The sequence below is a fragment of the Furipterus horrens genome, unplaced genomic scaffold, assembly GCF_987537825.1.
Source record: "Furipterus horrens unplaced genomic scaffold, mFurHor1.1.pri manual_scaffold_4, whole genome shotgun sequence".
NCBI classification, from domain to species: domain Eukaryota; kingdom Metazoa; phylum Chordata; class Mammalia; order Chiroptera; family Furipteridae; genus Furipterus; species Furipterus horrens.
This window is the reverse complement of record NW_028327174.1, coordinates 128,587,432-128,603,324: the sequence shown is the minus strand read 5'-3', so window position 1 is coordinate 128,603,324 and position 15,893 is coordinate 128,587,432. Positions and strand designations below refer to the sequence as shown.

General features: G+C 35.8%; 1 pseudogene; it reads left to right on the top strand.

Moving 5' to 3' along the window:
• Nucleotides 1–1,087: 1,087 nt before the first annotated feature.
• LOC150012840 (U4 spliceosomal RNA) lies at nt 1,088–1,208 on the top strand (annotated as a pseudogene).
• The last annotated feature ends 14,685 nt before the right edge of the window (nt 1,209–15,893 follow it).

The following is a 15,893-nucleotide window of genomic DNA, read 5'->3' as shown; positions in this document are numbered from 1 at the left end:
CAGGCAGAGAAATAAAATTATTCCTAGTAAGTAGAAATAGTTCAATTACAGTAGAGTGTAATGGCTTGACGAAGAAACCCACTTTAAAAGGAGAATGGCAAGTAAATTGGAGTAAAAGGGTCTTGCCTTTTCAAGTGAGGAACTTGAACTCAGGCAAGCAGCCACTGTACACCATTGAAAGGTCCTGAATAGAGGAGAGACTGGACCAATATTGTATTATAAAAAGAATAATAAGATGGTTATACAGCTGTTTGAGATAGAGGGAAAGAAGCTAGAAGACTGGCTTAAAGGCCAATGCAACAATCCAGACAAGAACTGCGCAGAGAACAAAATACGATAGTGGCATGGAAAGGAAGATGAAAAGATAGATGCTGAAAACTTCTAAGAACTTAAAGCTTAGGGACCTGACTGTAGATTGCATACAGAAAGGGAAAGAGAGAGGAGGGAGGGGTGGAGGGAAAGAGAGAGAGAGAGAGAGAGAGAGAGAGAGAGAGAGAGAGAGAGAACAAATTTAGATCTAATATTTTAAATTTGGATAGATATTGTAATAACACTAACCAAAATATTCACCCTCATAAATAACAATGAGTTAGGTTTTGAACATCTTGAGTTTGGAGTGCTAATGATATTTGATAGAGAAGACCATCATTAATTATAGACACAGACTGGGTCAACAGGTAAATGTGGAAATACCTACTTGCAATCTCTAGGATAGATGAGACAGCATAACCAGAACAGTAACACTCAAGTTTCTGAATGTTCATATTTGATAGTGCAGAGAGAGATGAACAGAAAAAGGAGGCGTAAATGAGAAGGAAAAATAGCAAGAAAAAATTTAAACACCTATAAACTAATTTAACAGGAAATATGTTAGATCTAAAATGTTACATCTTAAGAGTATAAATATTATTGATTAATATTTAAAAAACATTATTATAGAAATATGTCATATTCCTGAGTGGTGAGACTGAATATTTAAAGATGTCAAATTTACTCAAGTTACTGTTCATATTAAATGCAATGCTGGTGGAAATACCAACAGGACTTTTCCAGCCATTTGATAGTTATAAAGTCAAAACATAACATCAATTTTGTGCAGTGGCAGTATCATAGCCAATGAGGTATATTTGAGGTATGATTATTGCTAATTGGAAAAAAAAAAGAACACCAAGACAATCAAGAGAAAATACTGACAGTTTTAAATGCAATGAAAGTGTAAATTTTTTAATAAGAAAAAAAATGAATCACAGAAAGAGGAGTGCTGGAGAGGATTAGACCAAAAGCCCTTTTAGTGGTGAAAGAATGCGAAATTACCCAGGAACAGCATGGTTAGCTTATGGGCTCATCAGAAACAGGGAATTTAAAGTGAATACTAAGCCAGTTTCTCATAAAATTTTAGAACTAAATAGGATTGTTTTCAGATACCAAGGTTTGCTTTGCAGGAAGCCAAGGTTCTAAGAGTAGTATTAGTTGGGGGAAAACTATAACCCATTGGGTTTTTTGTGAAGATCAAATGAAATAATACATGTAAAGTGCTTAGCACAGTGCCTGGCACATAGTAAGTACTCACTATATCAATACCTGTTATTATTATATGTCATACCCCTCCAATTTTCAGATGAAGTATTCAAAACTCTGATAATGTACAAAAATCCAAGAGCAGTTGACAGAATAAGAAATAAAATACAGAAATTCCCTGAGGGGTTCAAGCAAAGGAGAAATAGAAGTTCAGTATCTGCTCTTTTCCTCTAGGTCTTTTTATGCCATCTGGTCCAGCTATAATTTATGTCCCACTTAAAAGTGAAAATAGTGCATTGCATTTAGTTACAATTCTCTAAAATGGAAATGTAAAACCTATATTCTTGTTCTTTCCTTATAAGTGATAAAGTCCATGAGCACATCTAAAATATTTCTTTCAAAACATAATACTAAGACAATCTAGAGGAAATATTGTTAGGTGTGTGGTCTCTAACAATAAAAGCAGCATTCTGTCTTCTTTCCTATGTTAAATGTTAATTATTTAGACTACATAATCAAGTAAACTAAGCAATTAAAAAAACAAAAACAAAACAAAACAAAACAAAACATGAAATGGCTCCTAAAAGAACTATTTAGTTTCCCTCTAGTTAACAGTCACATGCTATGTAATGTAGTTACAAACAGATCTTCCACCAGAGGGCCTTTGCTTTGGTTACACCCCTCTGGAGGATTCCAGGATAAGGAATATGGATGCTTAGCTTACCAACCATCTATCATTCAAGAGGGCTCAGGAAAGAGGGTGGCCGAGGGGCCAAAGCTTTCCCATTCTACCACGGAGCAAAAGCCTGTGACACTGTGGTGAACAAATTGGCTATTTATTAATACTCAAAGTAGAGCTTTATTATTTCTCAATATAAGTAAATAAATAAATGCTCAATTTATACAAAGTCTCATTATAATTATTCCTTCTAACTTCAATTCACTAAGCAACACATTGGCTTGTTAAAAAGAATAAATTCTTTAATTTTGGAGCCCACAACTCTTAAAATTATCTAGTATAAAACCGAGTTTGCAGCGACTGGTCACAGGCCAAACACTTTAAGAAAGGTGGCTAGTTTCAGCCACACAAGGTCAATATCCGTCGATGGACAAATGAGTGGAATGGAACTTAACTTGCACTCTGCGAAACTGTTTTCAGATGTTAGCATACAAGTCACAACCTTGAGATGCCCTCTAGCTCATAGATTTTCTAATATATACTGAAAAAACATAAAACATAACACTCCAGAAGCTGATTTTTTTAATTATAAGAGTATTTTATGTATTGTTCTGAAGTCAAGATTTAATATAAATGCAGCTGCAAATGTATCTTGCCCCAGTTTCCATCACATAATATTAATTCTGTTGCTCTTTGCCTTTAAAAGAATATAGCACTCAGTTTCTTTTAAAAAACATATTTTATTTATGCTATTACAGTTGTCCCATTTTCTCCCCTTTGTCCTCTTCTGCCCATCCTGCCACCACCCCGTAGTCAATCCCCACACCATTGTCCATGCCCATGGGTCCTTTATATGTGTTCTTTGGCTCATCCCTTCACCTTTTTTTCAATCAGTCCTCCTTTCTCCCCTCCCCTCTCACAGTTGTCACTCTGTAATCTGCTACAAGACATTAGAAGAATTTCTGATGTCTTTGCTTTAGGAGAAGTTCATTGATAAGCATTAAGTTAAAAATTCACTTTAGTGGTTGGTTTTGAATTATGAAAATGTATAAACTCATTATATAAAATTTGGAAAAATTTTAAAAAGTACAGTAAAGTTACCCATAACTGATAAATAACTGATAATCATTGTTGCCATTTTGATGTATTTTCTATGAAATAAATAAATTATATATATATATGGGACCATACTGTACTACTATACTAGTTCTTTTTCAGTTTTTAATATATTGTGAGATTTTATCCATGTCAAAATTTTTATAAAAATTTTAATAACTAAAATAAAAAAAACTTATCTAGTATAAACTCCCTCTATACAATATCTTGGGGTAGACATAAAAATCACTGGGGGAATACTTTGCTATTATTTATGACTCTTCCTCCATCTTTAGAAAGCTCTTAGTGTTAAAGAGATCAACTATTTTTTTTTTATTTTTATTTTTTAAATGATTTAATGTGTTTTATTGATTAAAATATTACATTTGTGCCAATTTCCCTTCCCTCTGCTCCCCTCCACCCGGTGGCCCCCCTCCCTCCAGTTGTCCCCCCCTTTTAGATTATGTCCATTAGTTGTGCATACAGTTCCTCCCAACCTCTCTCCGTCTATTCCATTCCCTCCTACCTTGATCCCCAATTCCTATATCATCTCCCTCCCTTTCCCCATTCCCCCTCCCTGTTGACCTCCCCCCAATATGCTTCCCGTACCCACAGTTCCTCTTTCCCTCTCGTTGCCTATTTAGTTTGCCTTTGTTTCATCTCCCTAGCTTCTGTTTTTTTTTTTTTAAACCAGTCCCTTTAACATCTCATATAACAGTGGTTTGGATCTAATGAACTCTTTCAGTTTTATTTTATCCTGGAAACACTTTCTCTGTCCTTCTATTCTGAATGACAATTTCGCTGGATAGAGTATTCGTGGTTGTAGGTTTTGGATTTTCATTACTTTGAATATTTCTTGCCAGTTTCTTCTTGCCTGTAGGGTTTCCCTTGAGAAGTCAGCTGATAGTCTAATTGGGACCCCTTTGTACATAATTCTTTTCTTCTCTCTTGCTGCTTTTAAGATTCTCTCTTTATCTTTAATTTTTGACATTTTGATTATAATGTGTCTTGGAGTGGTTCTCCCTGGGTCCAGTCTCTTGGGAACTCTCCTTGCTTCCTGGACCTGCAGGTCTATTCCCTTTCCCAAGTCTGGGAAGTTCTCCTTTATTATATTTTCACTCAATTTTTCAAGTTCTAGTTCATCTTCCTCATTCTCTGGCAAACCAATGATTCTTATGTTGGGCCTTTTATAGCTGTCCCAGAGGTTTCTGATCCTTTCGTTGTTGCTTCCCATTTCCTCTCTCTGCATTGGTTGACTGCTTGTTCCTTCTCCAAATTCCAGTTTGTTGAAATGAACTCTGGATTTTATTTCCTTTCCTTCTATCTCGTATGCGGTTTTGTTCCTTTCGTTATGAAAGTTTTTTGCTTCTTTCATATCTTTTTCCTGCTCTTTTGTGAATTCTGTAAGCCACCTGATAACAATGGCCCAGAACTGAGCCTCTGACAGGTTTCTTATCTGTTCATCTGTCAGGTTCTCTATCTGCTGTCTGGTGAGTTGTGCCACCGGAATCTCTATAGTTGCCTGCCTCATTTTGACAGATGCGTTTTGTTTTCTTGGGCCGGCTGTCGGGGGCAGTGCCTGTGTACGCGTCACAAATCAGCGACCGGCCGGCGCCTGCCTGTCTGCGACCTATTTCGCAGCCCTGTGGTGCTTTCTTTGGGGGCGGGGGTCCAAGATGGATTCACACAGTTATTCAGCTAGGAGACCGGGATCCGTCCTCCCGCCCCCCTGGGCCTCACTGTTCAAGGCGATGCGGCGGCCGCTCTCCCCAGCGCCGGAGTCGCGCACCGCCAGGGACTTGGCCACCGGGACTCCTCGCCGGGGTCGCGCACCGCCAGGGGCTTGCGTAGCCGCTCTCCCCAGCTCCGGAGTCGGAGTCGCGCACCGCCAGGGACTTGGCCACCGGACTCCTCGCCGGGGTCGCGCACCGCCAGGGGCTTGGCCACCGGGACTCCTCGCCACCCACTGCTCCGGTGCGACCGCAAACAGCACTGCCCACTTTAACTCTTACCTGCCCAAATGGCACCGCTGGTTTATAACTTCATATGTTGGACTTCCGTGTAGTTTTATTTTCTGGAATTTCTAGTTATCCTTTGTTTTGAAGTAGTTGTATTCCTCTCTAGTTGTAGAGGGAGACCTAGCGTGTCCGTCTAAGCCTCCATCTTGGCCGGAAGTCCAAGAGATCAACTTTTTATTCAGCTAACTTTCTATATAGTTTCTACCCTTTGATCTTAGTTTTGCTCTGTGGAAATTACACAGACTAACTCTAATCCCTTTTGCACACAACAATATCATGACTTTACCCACCACATACATTCCTTACTTTGGTTTAAGTATCTCTAACCTCTCAGGGGGAAATGTTGGGATTTAAAACTTTATACCTAGAAAGTTATTGTTTCTACTAACAAGCAATACAGCAATATTAATAGATAAAGCAAAAGGTTCAGGAAATATTACTTCTCTGAACCATTCTTGAATATATATTCAAGTAGCTTAAAATTTTAACCTACAAAGAAAGAATCAAACCTACTTGATAAACAATTGATTAAAGGGTAAAATGGAGGACATAGCTAAGTAAGCTGGCAATTTTAATAAAGTCAGAAACTGGAATAAAACAAGAAAGTAATAATGGGAAAGAGAAGTCATAATTTAAGTTATATATCTTTTCAGGACCAAATTATCATTCACAATTCTGAAAGTCACCACCTATGTTAAGAGCAGCCTAAGTTGACACCTGACTAGGACAAGAGTGTGCCTAGAATTCATTTTAACTCTTGTGATGGGTTTTGTTGTTTTTGATATTCACACTGCACAGAACTTCCAGGTGAATCTTCCTAACACATTGTTTCTAACACTTAATTATCCACCTTAGAATAAATAAAGCAATCTATGGAAAATATTTACAAATTTAATATAAACTAAAAATAAGGAGATTTTTAAATAAACTGATTTGTGATAAATATCAAAACTACTTAGTTATAAAGTTAAATCTAAAAATAGATGAAAGTTATTTACAATCACCAAGATATGGAAGCAGCCCATAGATGAGTGGATAAAACAATTATGGGACATTTACACAATGGAATTCTACTAAGGGGTAAAAAAAGAATAAAAATTTACCCTTTGCAACAGTATGGAAAGACCTGGAAAATATTATGTGAAATAAGCCAGTCAGAGAAAGACAAATACCATGTGATTTCACTTATATGTGGAATCTAACGAACAAACTGAACTAACAAGCAAAACAGAGACAGACTCATAGATGGAGAGAAATATGACACCTATGGTGGGGGGAGGGGAGGAGGTGGAGGGATTGAGCAAGAGAAAAAAGGACTCATGGACATGGACAACAGTGTGGTGATTGCTGGGGGGAGGGATATAAGGGGACTAACAGGTAATAGAAAAAAATACAATAAAGATTAAATTTTTAAAAGTAAATAAAAATAGCTAAACATTTATAGAGCTAAATATGTGTCAGATTTTTCTTAAAATAATATTTTAAAGTAGGATTTTAAAACTATTTTAAAAAATGAAATTCTAAACATACATATTTACCAAATAAAAAAGGAGAAAAGTATGCAAAATTCTTCCTCTCACATATAGCATGAGCTGTAAGATACAATTTTCTTTCTATTTCATTAAAAAGGTGATTTTTTTAAAGTATAAGTTAATTTCACACAGTATGTATAACTTCTAAAACACTGAAAATAAAGAAAATATTCTTGGGTTATAAAAATAAATGTGTTAAATTTCCCAATAAAATTCTCTGATCCCTTTAGGAAAAAAAAATTAAAGAAAACCGTAATGTATGTAGTTTATTAAAAGAAATCACTTTAAATAAGTGTGGGAACAAATATCAGAGGAGCAATAAAGAACAAAAACCCAGGAGTGACAGTATAACTTGTATAACTGTAGATAGAAAATAAGGCAAACAGTAAAGTCACAGGAAGATCAAGACCATGTTAATTGTGTTTTTTGATTGCGAAGGTGTTGTCCATGATGAGTATGCCCCTCCAGGCCAAACACCTAGTAAAGGGTACTATATCAATGTTCCTCATTGGCTGGGAGATCTGATACTACACACACAGTCTCAGCTATGGGCAACTGGTGATTGGCAGCTTCAATCACAACAATGTGCCTGCTCACGTGTCATGCCTTGTGCAGAGATTTTGGCAAAGCATCCAATCACCCAGGTGACTCAACCCACCTATGCTTAGATTTGGTGCCTTGCAACCTCTGGTTTTGCCAAAACTAAAATTACCTTCGAAAGGGAAGAGATTTCAGACTGTCAATGAGGTTCAGGAAAATATGACGGGGTAGACGATTGTGATTCCAACAAAGGATTGTGCAGTGTTTCGAACAGTGGAAGAGATGCTGGAAGAACTGTGTGAGGTCTCAAGGTGCCTACTGATTGGGGACTGAGGTGTCATTGTCCTATGTACAATGTGTGTTGTATATTATATCTTCTTCTAGAAACATCTCTTTTTATAGGACATGGCTGGATACTTTCTGGACAGATATTTTTTGTTGTTGTTGTTTTGTTTTGTTTTGTATATGTAATACCCATTGACATAACAGTCCACAAACTCGTGAACTCAGTATCACCAAAGTGCACATAAGAAAACTGTAAAAAACACAATGATAAGTCAGCATAAAGATATTATGAGTAGGGAAATTTAACACATTCTCTCACAGTTTTTTCAAAGACCAAGTAAAATATGAGAAATTAGGTAACAGGAAAGTTATTAAGATTGATAAAATAAACACTGAGCTTGTAACATCCTCATAGATAATTTACCTTTTCATGTGTCTATAGACAATTAATAAAAACTGGTAATAGACTTTACTGCAAAATAAAAATACTTTAATTAGTTCTGGAAAAAGAAACTTTGTACAGATAGTGATCTGACCTAAAGTAACTAAAGAAAAAATAGCACCAAAACACCTATACATAAACAGAAACTAAGTAAAATGCAAAAAAAAAAAAAAAAGTTGTATTAATAAATTAATTCACAAAATAGTCCTTTGGAAAATAAAAGTAAAATAGGTAAACTCCCGTGGGAAAGCTACCCCAAAATTAAAAGTATAGACAGATTTATAAAAATAGAAAGGAAAGGAGAATAGATGTTTTCTTTATAATACATGAAATTATCAGTTTTTAAATATATTTTATTGATTATATTGTTACAATAGTTCCAATTTTTTCCCCTTTGCTCCCCTCCACCCAGCATCCCCCCTCCCCCAGCAACCCCCCCAAGTCCATGCCCATGGGTCATACATACAAGCTCTCCTGCTTCACCCTTTCATATATTCTTCTTCTATTTTTAATAAATAAATGATTAATTAATTATTTTAACAATAAAAAATAACAATCCCTCCCTCTCAGACTTAAGACCCTTTATAATCTTATAAAGGACAATGGGCGAAGGTCAAAATTATCAGTTTTGTTTCTGAGGCATAATATCTTTCTTAATCTAATATCTTATGTTTCAAGTACTGTACCTTTAGAATGTGACTTGATATTTGGTAGAGCAAATTCTCATCTTACTGATTTAAAATATATTGAATATCAACATTGATTTTTATTATTAATAAATTTTAATTTCACACTGTGGAAATTAAATATTTATCAAGATTTAATTTGAATTGCAATAAAACTACAAGTTTGGAAATAATTTACATTCATAAAATTTCATCTTCTCATGCAGGAAATAGCTCTGCACACCCAATTATTTTCATCTTCTCATATGCCTATCAATAATGCTTTGCTTTTTCTCCACAACATTTCAAATATTTCTTACTATGGTTAACCTTTAGTATGTTTTATACATTTTGACATCAAAAATTTTCCTATTTTATTTCCTTGCTTCTTTTTAATGGCATGTAGGATAAGGCTAACAAATAAAAGGATGACAAAGCAACTTAACTATTAAAACAAATCATGTTTTTCTGTCAAGTAATCAGAATTACAACTGTGGCCCCTTTTTAAAGCACATTTAATGAATGTCTATCATATAAGGCAGTGAAAATGTGGAACATGGAGATCTTACTATGTAGTTGGAAAAACAAGTCAGAGTGGAACAGTGGAGCCTGAGCACAGATAACAATGAGATCAAGAGGTTATCCTTGAAGGAAAGGAAGAATACCACCTACATGACCAATTAAATTTGGTAAAGATATACAGAGATATCACTAAACTAGAGGGTCAGTTCCAGATATATCCTTACAGTAGTATTTGTAGGAGAGAGGATTTTTCCCTGTATATAAGTCATTAACTGATAAGCCATTTCAAAGTAAATTTGAAGTTTTGGAAGACTAATACTAAAGAATTCTGAAATATTAAAGAAACTAGATATTTTCATTTAAGAGGAGAGAGAATTCTAAAATTTGGTAACTCTCCTGACTTCTAAATTAAAGAGTAAACAAGATTGGTGTCTCCAGCAATCTCATACAGTTGGATGCCAACATTAGATATTATACTGAATTCTACTATACCTAACACTATCATCTGTAATGGCTTTCTAAGGACATGATGTAAAACTCTATTTCTGTAATGGCCTTTGAGAGGCTCCCTGATACCCCATTATGCCTCCTCATATCACTGTAAGATAAATAAGGAAAAGGGGCCATTACTTCCATTTTACAGATGAGACCATCAAGACACTCAGTTTCACTAGCACTAGCACTTTTATGATGAAAAGACCAAAAATCTTCTGATTGCTAAGCATTTTTACCAAAAGGATACTTCTCATGCATTACTTAATGTCCACCCCTATTCTTTACAGTTATTTGTTTCTCTAATATTTTTAATATTAATATGAAATGCTTACATTTAAATAAAAGTAAAAAATGTAATACAGACATCATCTTTACATTCTCAAATCTAAATCTAAATCTCATTCTAATAGATGATTCTATAAAGGTAATGTTAATTGGAAATATGTGTGTGTCAATTTCATTGCTGTGAATATTATAACTAGTCACCCATTTTGATGGGAAATGTTCTAGGGTCATCCAAACTTAAGAGTGATCTCTTTAGTCTTTTATGATTCCATAATCAAGATAATGAAATAAGGGCCTATACTTCTCAAAGGAGAAGCAGTATGACATTTAAAATATATGTATGTCCTATCTCCATTGATATATACAACATATATATTATTCTAATATTTTTGTCCTCTGCTCCATTCTTGTAAAAATGATAGATGACCTAATTAATTGAACAACTTGAGCTGCAGAGAGTTTGGGCAGGTACACATATCACCTATTTTGTGTTTGAAAATTTCTTTATATTACAAAGGCCATTACAGTCATAAGTCAAATTATCAGAAGCTTAGGTGTATCTGGTGTGATGGCTTTGCCATTAGAGAAATATTTGGGATCAGAAGAAGGGCATTCCCAAACACCTAACATAAAATCCTATGCAAAGGCATATAATCTACACATATATAAAAGTCTGGCTTAGTTGAAAAGTAAAAGTAAAATGATGGTATCATTATAGAATAGAGTGAGTGTGAGTTTGACCTACAGAGTCACTTCTATTTAGTACTCATTGAGAGTTCCTGTGTTGATTCAACACCCGCATTTAACCATGCTAGTGTTGAGAAATAGCAATTTTCATAAATTAACCAGAACTAGAGATCAGGCCTCAATCAACTTTGAGTATCCCAAGCTGGGAGCTAGTTATTATTAATCTAAGGCATATATGGAAGGAATAGACAAATAGTAAGCTCTCTAGTGCTGTTACAGGCTCAGTTGTTATTCAGAATATTTCCCCACTCCCTTCCACCAACCAGTTTATACACAAATGTGCACGGTCATATATGTATTTACATAATTTGTGGGAAGATATTTTTAGAGAAAAATAAGAAGCAGAGTATATTTTGCTTTGGGAAATCCTTTTTCAACATTACATATATTCTTAAACTCACTTTAGTTTATGTGGCTATTTTTGTCATTGGAAAATCTTAAAGTTTTAACCAAAACCCTCTAGAGTAATTAAACCTAAACATGTGCATTTATTCTGGTGAAAATATACTTTTATGCTAAGAGAAGGTTAATATGTAATGAAATGGTCAGGCCAGTAATTGAATTTGGATCAGCATATTAATCTTTGTTATTTAAGTTTTTAGGATAACTTTGGCTAGACATATGTTTAATAAACTTATGGCAAGTGAAATGCAACAATAATTATTTAAAACAAAGAATAAAATTAGAAGGAAGGAAACAAAGAAGAGTCCTTAAATTAATGGGCCAGAAGAGAATATTTTTGGATTTAAGTCAGTTGATTAAATAATCAAATTCCACAGCCCAATAAAAATAATAAACCTCATAAATTCCAACCTCAAAAAAAATCCACTTGAGTTTTATTGGAGAGAATATTATATCAATGCTAAATGAGATGGCAAGGATGCATGTATAATTGTGTTCACTCACTGTTCTCATTAAAGAAAAAAAATTAGTTATTCTTAATAGATGTAAAAATTTTTTCCCCTATCATTACCATTAACTCGACTTATTTTATATTTAAAAAGGAAATCCTTAAAAATTATTTCTTAAAGTAATAGAAGAAATAGACAATTTTAATCAAACAAAACAGGGCCATTTTTTCTTTTATAAAACAGTTATCTTAAGTTTTCTACACGAGTGCTACACATATTCTGACAGTTGCAGCGACACCCAGGTGCCTGAATATTATTCTTCAGTCAACACCCATTCTCAGATATGAAAAACCTGACTATAAAAACAGAAAATGTTTTGTTTTCTCACCAACAACAAAGGAATAAAAATTGCCTAAGAGTGAGTAAAATTCACAGCCCCTGCCCTCATGGACCTCACAATGTCGTCGTCGGCAGCCGTCCGTCTCGAGAGACGATGGTGTAGCTTCCTAAGAGTCTATCTGCACCGCCGAGAATGGCTGTGCAGTCCGACTCGGGAGTGACACGGTATCTGTCTCCTCCCGTGTTGAATCGACATCTTACGATGACGCTGGAGTGTCCTCTCCAGTGAAGCTGAAGCTACAGAGCCTGGGCAGGGTGATATGGAGGGTTTGCTGTTGCCCATGCAGCAGACCCCCCCTCTCTTCGCAGCTGAAGGGTCCAAGGGAAAGACGGAGTCGATACAGCTTGGGTTCAGGTGCGCCGCAGGAGTTGCCGGTGTTGACTACAACGTCAAACCGCCTTAGGGACTCCGGCTCCGGATTTTCTGTCGGGGTTTACTCCCTTAGCCTTTCCCCTGAAGAGGTATGCCGCAAGGCAGCGGAGGTTTTTTGGAGTCAGAGTTTTCCTTCTCTGATGTGCCCTGACTGGAAGATCGAACCAGCGACACTTAGCTCACAGGCCGACGCTCAATCCACTGAGCCAAACCAGCCAGGGTCACCTCACAATGTAGTGGTTAGGAAAATAACAGGACTTCTGGGTGGTAGTAACATATTTTGGGGGGTCTGATTACTCCAATGACTTCCATGTCATGCTTTTCAAAGTATGCAGAGACTGCTGCTTCAGGGAGATGAAGTGAGTCTACATTTTCCCACTTCTCCTACTAAGTAAATCCAGGACATATAACACAAACATATGAAGGCTCTAAAAAGTGGAGGACAGGCTGACTGACTGGGAAATTTAATGTCATAGTGAGTGCCCTGGGTTTTCTTTTAATGTAATATATGCCCAGACTTAGAGTTGCAGAAGCCAGCGACACAGAAAACACCCATAGGTGCAGAAAATAAAAAGCGCCCTCCCTCCTCACCCCCTGCACACCCACCTGCGCTTTAGTGGAAGGACCAGGAAAGTGGCAGCTTCAAGAGGCAGGAAGCTTGTAGAAAATAACCGCTCTACTCCAGCCACACAGCACAGACCACCGAAGGCCAGTGGGGAGGCGTGTCGGAGAAGGTCAGAGAGGGAGCCGAGCGTTCCACGCCTGCCAGTGGGGGCGGCCCGCGGTCTGAACTTCTACTCCCACCCTGCAGTAATGAGGTGCCCCTTCTACGCCCCTGTGAGGGGGTGTCCGAAGGGGAATGGTGGAGAGTGAGAACCACCGCCTCAGTGGGGACCATCTGGGAGCAAGAACTCCCACCCCATTCAGCAGTAAGGAGGGACACTCCCTTCAGTAGTCTCTGTAGGCCAAGTGGCAAACCTGGATTCCAGCTCTTCCATCTGGCAGGAATGAGGTGCTCTCTCCCTTCCTGTAAACGTAAATGGAAACTTACAAAAGAAAATTATGAACTTTGTCCTGGTATCCAAAGGGAAAAAGATGTTTTTTTTCTCCTCCATTTTCTTAGAGCATCTGCTCTAAGAATTTGCATTGTGATGTCTTTCTCTGCCCTTTGAGAGGTAGGTAAATCTTTTTAAAGTTAATTAGCGAGTTTTAAAAACCAAGAATCTTTTTTCACAAGGACTTGGGAGCCATTTCTTTGAAATGCAATCACCAAAATAGAGTGCTCTCATCTTCCATTTCCATGGAAGGGCAGGAGGCTAAATTTCTCAGGGCAATTGCAAAAAACAAAACAAAACAAAACACCTCTAGTACTAAAGATATGAGTTTAATTTTTAAAGGATGAACCATGTGTGACAAATGTTAAATCCTACTTGAGGATTAGTATTTATCATGGAAATGTGAATGTAACAGACTATATGTCTGGCTATATGAAAAGGTGAGTTTCTTTCTGTCTTTTCCGTGTCTTTAGTGGATTGCCTGTTATGTGCATAATGTTCTGCTTTAATGCTATTAAGTGATAAAATTATTCCCTTTCTCTGTCATCTTTTTCTAGATTGGTAGATTTTATTTTGAATTATATTTCTCCAAGAGTTCAAAAAAGAGAAAAATGTCTATTATTATATTGAGATGTATTAATATAAAATATAATGAAATATAAAGTAATAGAGAACATTGATACATAATAATAGCTAGAGTTAAGATTTAAAAAAAAATCAGAAACAGAGAGGGACATTATATAATGATAAAAGGGTCAATCCTTCAAGAAGATATAGCAATACTTAATATTCACATACCAAGTAACAGAGCTACAAAATATGCATAGAGATTATGGGAAAGATTACATATCTATAATTGTTATCACTAGAGAAGTAGAAAGAAGAAATATTGGAGTTAGAAGATTTTTTTATTCAACTGATCTTTTTAGAGAGAAGAAGAGAGGAAGAGATAGATAGAAAGAAACATCAATCTGTTGTTCCACTTATTTCTGCATTCACTGGATGCTTCTTGTATGAGTTCTGACCTCGAATCTACCCACAACCTTGACCTATCAGGACACTAACCAACTGAACTACCTGGCCAGGGACAGAGTTAGGAGAACTTAATTCTTATACAAGTTCTGACACTAAATAACTCTGTGGCCTTGGACAATTCACTTAATATCCTTGAGCCTCAGTTTTTCTATTTTCTGTAAAATGTGGAGTTAGATGATCTACAAGTTTCCTGCCATTCTAAACTTCTAGATCTCTTTGAAATCATGAAATTTTTTATGTCCTGAAAATAGATAATTTTTAGAACAAGCAGATTTATAATGATAATTTTTAAATAGATTTTTATGTTTCCAAGAAAATCTGAAATGGTTTATACAGTGATTATTATATTGATGTAATAGAGGTTAGAAACCATAATCAAAATTTTTTTGAATCAAACATATTGTAAACATCTTACTCTGAAGGTGGCATACCACTTTTAAAATGTTTTTAGAATATACTGAATTTTACCCCTAAGCCTAAAGCCCAAATTCACAAATGATTATGTAAATGTTTTAAAAAATGGAACCATGGCTAAGAGAATTCAGTAGATGATATTTTTACTCTAAGCTAACATTGCTCTGACCTTGAATCATATCAGATTTTAAGACAAAATCTAGTTAAATGAGAGCAATAAGTGAAAATATATACTATATTTACTCCATATGTAGTATATATCACATACAATATAATAGTACCAGAAAATATTATGCTATGAAAACCTTAGATATCCTTCAGCTCCTACTTCAGACCTGTGAGGAAATTAATAACAGAGTTAGAGTTCCATAATGAGTAGTAATAGCAGAACATGAAGGAATTCTGGTATTTAATTATGCCTGGATGGAGGCTATCATGAATATAGACAAATCATAATGTAAGATTGGGCATTAGTTTACAGAGCAACTTTAATAGACAGCCTCAATTTCCCCATATTCAAAATAAGTAAATGAAAGAATAGCATTTAAAGAATAAAGGTTTTATAAACTGAATGTTGAAATGAAAGGTTAGCAACAAGTAAGCATTTTCAGAGCAGTTATCAAACCAAACTTCTTCATGTTTCAACTTCCTAAAAAGATACATAGTTATTATTTCCCTCAATAAACAGGTGGAAAACTGAAGTAGAGAAAAACTAATGGATGTTTTCAAGTCATTATAGTGCATCTATTGATTTTCATGGGGTACTATAACAGATGCACATTTCTTTTTACAAAAGTACAGTTTCATTAAGTCTTAAGAGTACACTGTGGGATATTGACAGGTGCCCGATGAGAAAGTCTGTCAACAAGCAGTTTGTGACCACTTAACTCTGCAGGGCACTGTGCTAAACACAATGAGATGTTACAAAAGAGATGAAAGGCAT